Source organism: Lemur catta, chromosome 1, assembly GCF_020740605.2.
Source record: "Lemur catta isolate mLemCat1 chromosome 1, mLemCat1.pri, whole genome shotgun sequence".
In the NCBI taxonomy this organism is placed as follows: Eukaryota; Metazoa; Chordata; class Mammalia; order Primates; family Lemuridae; genus Lemur; species Lemur catta.
Genome location: NC_059128.1, coordinates 163,328,976 through 163,334,975, shown reverse-complemented (window position 1 = coordinate 163,334,975; position 6,000 = coordinate 163,328,976).

Below are 6,000 nucleotides of genomic sequence, written 5' to 3'. Positions count from 1 at the left end.
CATCCACGATGCAACCGTGTCTCACTCCCTCCACCACCTTCACTGTGGACCCAGCCACCATCTCTCACCTGGGTTAATGTTGCATTGACATTCTAATAAACCTTCCTGCTTCCATTCTTGTCCACTGCCATCCAGCATCCCACCCCCACACACACCTAGAGTCAGTTCTCAACATAGCAGCTTCAGTGGGTCTGTTGAAAAGTAAGTTAGATAATTTCATATACCTCATAGGATTATTGTATATATTACAGTACCCGGAACATGGTAAACATTCTATTTTTTGTTAATTATTATTTTCTTATTTAAATTAACAGGCTATTTATTCTACTGTGTGATTTCTAATATCAGATTTTGTTGGTTCTCAATGACAAACAGCTTGTGCTTAGAACACTGTACCCATGATTATGAACGCAGCTGAGTAGGTACAAACAATGCCCTCAGAAGAGCTATTTTAATAACTGAGACCAAGTTGGTTGTTTAATTTAGAGAGTGAAAACTTTCCAACTTAGGAATATGAGAAAAAAAGTCTCTGCCTTTTTTTCTTCTTAGCAAACCTTTATGTGATATCTATGCTTATCTTTTATTTTTAAAATTTTGAGGTATAATTTACATGCAGTGAAATTCATTCTTTTTAGTGTAGAAGTCTGAGTTTTAATACGTACATACAGTCAGGTAATCATCATAACTTGATGTAAAGGGTAAAATCACTCCAGGCATTGGAGGGTCTTACATGTATTTCAATCAGTAAGAGGAGTGATTTGTAAATTAGCAAAGTCATCGTTTTGTTCACAATGGCTTTATTCAAAATAATTTTACAAGTGCTTAAAAATAGTTTGTTGTCCTTCCTTCTTAAGACAGATAAACATTTCCTTTGTTTGCACATATTGATTTGCCTCGTAAGCACTTTTCTCACTGAGAAAGTCCAGCCTGCTTAAACACCATGATTACCCTGTCACGGGTAAGGTCTTCCTGTGCTCTTAGGAGTCACTATCCATGATGAAATTGGGCCCAGGGTCTTAATCCAGACTAAGGTGCTCCCTACTCATTTATTTTTGTTTTTTCTTAAATAAGATCGTTTTTATGGATGCAGAAAGAATATTAAATTAACAATAACACTGGAAAAAGACACATTTTCAACACTCCTGGCATAAATAAAACCAGCCCTTTTTAAACTAACGTGGTCTTTTACTAGCACAGTTATAACATTTTATGGGCCTTTTACGTTTTTTAAATTATTATGACTGTTGTGCTGCTGCTGCTGCTGCTGCTGCTGCAGTGGTTCTTAACTCTGGCTGCATATAATAATCATAAAGGAACTTTAAAAACAAACAAAAATGATCCCAGGGCCTGCCCCAGAGCAATTGAATTAAAAATCTCACAGAGCAGGACCCAGGAATTACAAATTTTCAGAACTCCCCTGGGATAGTCTATGTGCCACGTACATTGAGAACCACTGCTCTACCTGTGCATAACTTCCTGCTCAGTTTTGGAGGTCTTTCCTTGGAGGGGTGGGCAAAGCTGCAGGCAGCCCACTGTAGAGGGAAAAGCACAGACCAGAAGTTAGAAGACCTGTAATAGTTTTAGCTCTGATGTTAACAAGCCATGTGAACTTGGCCTCTTTGGGCATTAGTTTCAGGGTCAGGGCAAGGCTAAGGTGAATGAACATGGCACAGAATTTAAGGAGACACTCTTAGGGCTGGCTACACTTACTTTACCCTGAAAATGAGTGTCTGCTTAAATTTTGTGCCCCAAGTGTCTCATTTGCCTTTCTCTAGCCCTAGGTCTGTTCAGTTTCCTTATCTTAAAATGAGGAGAGGGGATTGACTATCTCTGTAATCTTTCCCAGCACTAACATTTTATGTCCCAAACCTAAAGCTTAGGCCAATACAGAACAAGTCAAAGTAAGGCTTGTATAATTACTCAGTTGAGTTTGGTCAATAGAAGAGCTGAATAATTTAGGCCAAAAGTACCCTCTTTTTCTGCAACAGGAGAGTGGGTTTTCTTTGCTCTGCACTTTAGGAAGGTTGCAGGAACAAAGCTCAGTTACCTTATTCCTTAATTCTATCAACAGTCCTCACTGGCTCTAGTACTTTACTTTGACTTTCAGCACAGGCCCTGCACAAAGTGCCATGCCATTTCTTGCCCTGTGACGGTACATTCCCTTGTGTAATCCAAAAATTCTCAAAATATGTATGTTGGTGGAGGAGGGTAGTATTAAGGTATACAGTTACCTAGTCCCCCTAGGGGTCATTTATTTTATTTTATACTTTAAATGACTTAAATGGAGGGCTTGGGTCTGTGACATGCAGAGTTGACTCCTACTAGCTGGTGAGAGATGATTTTTAAATTTCAAGAATTTAGTGAGCTGCTTATTAAATATAACATCATTAAAAATTAAATTGGATAAACTTACAATTAAATACATTATATTAAAAACAAAGATAATAAATGTTAAAGTTCTCCACTTCCTAATTATTTTACTACGTTTTACCATTATCATGTGCTTGAGTTTATTCACACCTGCTGTATCTGTGGGGTAGAAATAGTAGGCAGTGGTGTGCGGCCATACGCTCTTCCCAACTCTGTGTTCAGTGACATCATATGGTGTCTGAAAGTCAACCCCAGTGGGAGTGCTTACACTATGGAAATTTGCAAGTGCTAGAAATGAGGCCTTTTTCATTTGGCCATCCAGTTATTGAACACTTACCAGCACATCGCTGGCTTTGGTTAGCTAAAAAGTTGAAAAATATGATACTTGTCACTTATCCTTGCCCTGTCAGGCAGCTTCGTGTAGTGGAGAGACAAGTAGAAGGAGATATGCATTGACCAGTTCTGCTAATAATTTGAGAATGCCATCTCTGTCCCTCAATTTCCCCCCTCTCTGAAGCAGGCAGAAGTATAATACTTTCCCTTGTTATCCCATAAGGTTATTGTGAAAACAAAAATTCATTTTTAGCTCTTAAAAATAGTTCTGTGGTTTAGGCTTGTGGTTTAATGAAAGGGCTTCAAAAAATGGATACCTTTGTCTTAGTCTTTCTTGTATTGCTATAACAGAATACCACAGACTGAGTAATTTATAAACAATAGATGCGTATGTGGCGCATGGTTCTTGAGGCTGGGAAGTCCAAGATCAAGGGGGAGGTCCTTCTCCCTGCATCGTAACATGGCAGAACCTATCACATGGTGAAAGAGCACACATAGGAGAGGGAAGGGAGCCACACTCATCCTTCGTAAGAAGGCCACTCCAGAGGTAATGAGTTCACTCCTGTGATAATAGCATCAATTCATTCTTGAGGCCAAATTCCTCATGACCTAATCACCTTTTAAAGATCCCAGCTCTTAACACTGTTGCTTTGGGGATTAGGTTTCCAATACATGAACTTTGGGAGACACATTTAACCCATACCAACCTTATATAAACACAAGGCATTATTACAAAGTCTTGCACAGTTTCAAGAGAACAATTAACAGATATGAAGTCATGAAGCTAGAAAATAATAAATTTTCTGCTTTTGCTATTTTCTTTACCTTAGTGTTTGGCTGGATGAGGAGTGATAGGATAGCATTACTGTGCTCATCTTTGGAAACTGTGCCTTTAGGGGAAGACTTGATACTTCCTTGAAGGAGCTTTTTTTTTTTTTTTTTTTTGAGACAGTCTCAACTCTGTTGCCAGGGCTAGAGTGCTGTGGCATCAGCCTAGCTCACAGCAACCTCAAACTCCTGGGCTCAAGCAATCCTTCTGCCTCAGCCTCCCTAGTAGCTGGGACTACAGGTGTGCTCCACTATGCCTGGCTAATTTTTTATATATATATTTTTAGAGGTCCAGCTAATTTCTACCTTTTTCTTTCCAGTAGAGACGGAGTCTCACTCTTGCTCAGGCTGGTCTTGAACTCCTGAGCTCAAAGGATCCACCTGCCTCGGCCTCCCAGAGTGCTAGGATTACAGGCGTGAGCCACTGCACAGCCCAAAGCAGCTTTTAAGGTGGCCCATTTTGGTTATGCTGGGATACTTGAGTGGCTAAATTAACTCCAGGCTAAAACTAAGAGTTATTAATAACTCAGAATTTTATGTTAAAATTATTCATTTGTAGGCTTTTTTTTCACACACATAAAAATGTGTGAACAAAATGTAAAGGGATTAATTTAGCACCTAATCTTGTGAATTATTTGTTGGAGCAAAGTGATAGGGTGCCACCTTACCTCCTTCTTCAGTTCTCACGTGTGATCTGTAGTTGTGAACTGTGAGTCTGGGCCAGAGAGGGACAATGTCTACTGATTCCTGCCCACTGTGGCCATTAAACTCAACAACCTTGAGTGATCTAAACCCAGCTGTAGACTGCACACCCATGAGAAGGAGTAAAGTTACAGCAAGAACACTGAGTCCACTTCAACCCAAAGCTTTGTCTGTAGAATAAGGAATAATTATTTTTCAAATTCATCCAGACGCTGTTGTTATGAATCAAACACAATTTCACTTCAAAGTCTTACTGAATCCACAGTGTCTTTGAGTCATTAGGGCCAAAGCTGTACTCCAGCCAGGGCTGCAGAAGTTGTGCTGTAGCCAAGAGCACCCAGGTGAAGGAGTTCATACAGGGGCTGAAGGCCAGCCCCACTATGCTCTGTGAGCCATTTGTCCTACTTTGGGGCTGAGTTAGCCCGGAGAGGAAATAGCGCCATTTCTAACTGATCCATCTAGAAAGTCCTCTTTTACCTCACTTTATAAAGGCATGCAAGTAGTAGCAGAGCTTCTGTAGGCATTATGTATGTTCTCAATCAATAAATACTAATAAACAACTACTAGAATACAGGTGTCCAAGTATTTTTCCTGTCAGAAAAAGAAGTCTTTATGTCTAAAAGGATTGGAAAACCAGGGTGAGATTTTCAATGTCTGGACTGATATTTCTAGTTCTCCTCTGAAAAGTGTGTGTGTGTGTGTATGTGCACACGTGCACGTGTGCATGGGGTTGCAAAGCTCACCCCCTAATAGAGACAGAATAACTGAATTTCACCAGTCTCCATTCTTTCCCAGACTCTGATAAAGATTCTGCTACCATTATGGTTGTCTTGGGTCTAGCCACAATCTACCAGCTTTTGCTACACAACAAGAAGTCTTAAAACTTACGTTAAAACAACAAACACTTATTGTTTCTCATGATTTTGTGGGTGGGCCAGACAAGCTCAATGAGAGCTAGATGGTCTGGAATGGCCTCACTCACATGTCTGGTGGCTGGCTTGTTGTCAGCTGGGGCAGTGGGGATACCTGGCCATGTATCTTTCATGCTCCAGCAGGCTAGCTTGGGCTTATTCACACAGTAAAGGTTGCAAGGTTCCCAAGAGCAGCTGGAGAGCAAACCCTGATGTGCAAGCAGTTTGACAGCCTCTGCTTTCGCCATGTTTGCTAAAGTCCCATTGGCAAAGCAAGTAACACACCTAGCCCAGGGTGGTAGGACACAGACAAAGAGCACGGAAGGAAATGTAGCCATGATTACAAATTACCACACTCACTGATTTTAAAGACATTAGGGAACAAAATCCTACTTGAAGTTTCCATTAGAGAAAAAGAACTGTTTCCTGCTTTGCCTAACATTATGGCTCTGTAATTTAAAATTTTCTAGTACCTACATTAAAAAAAGTAAAAAAAAACAGATAAAATTTTCATATTGTGTTTTATTTAGCCTAACATATTAAATGTTATCATTTCAGCATGTAATCAATATAAAGAATTATGAGATTTCTTTCTTTGTTTTTGTTTTTAATACTAAAACTCTCTAACCTTGTGTGTATATTCATCCTTGTAGCACATCTGAATTTGACTATATTTTAAGTGCAATAGCTACATGCAACTAGTGGCTACCACACTGGATAGCACCACCTGAGAATATAGACTTTATTTCTTTATCTTTTTTTATTTTCATTTTTTTTTTAGTAGAGACGGGGTCTCATTCTTGCTCAGGCTGGTCTTGAACTCCTGAGCTCAAGCAATCCTCCCACCTCAGCCTCC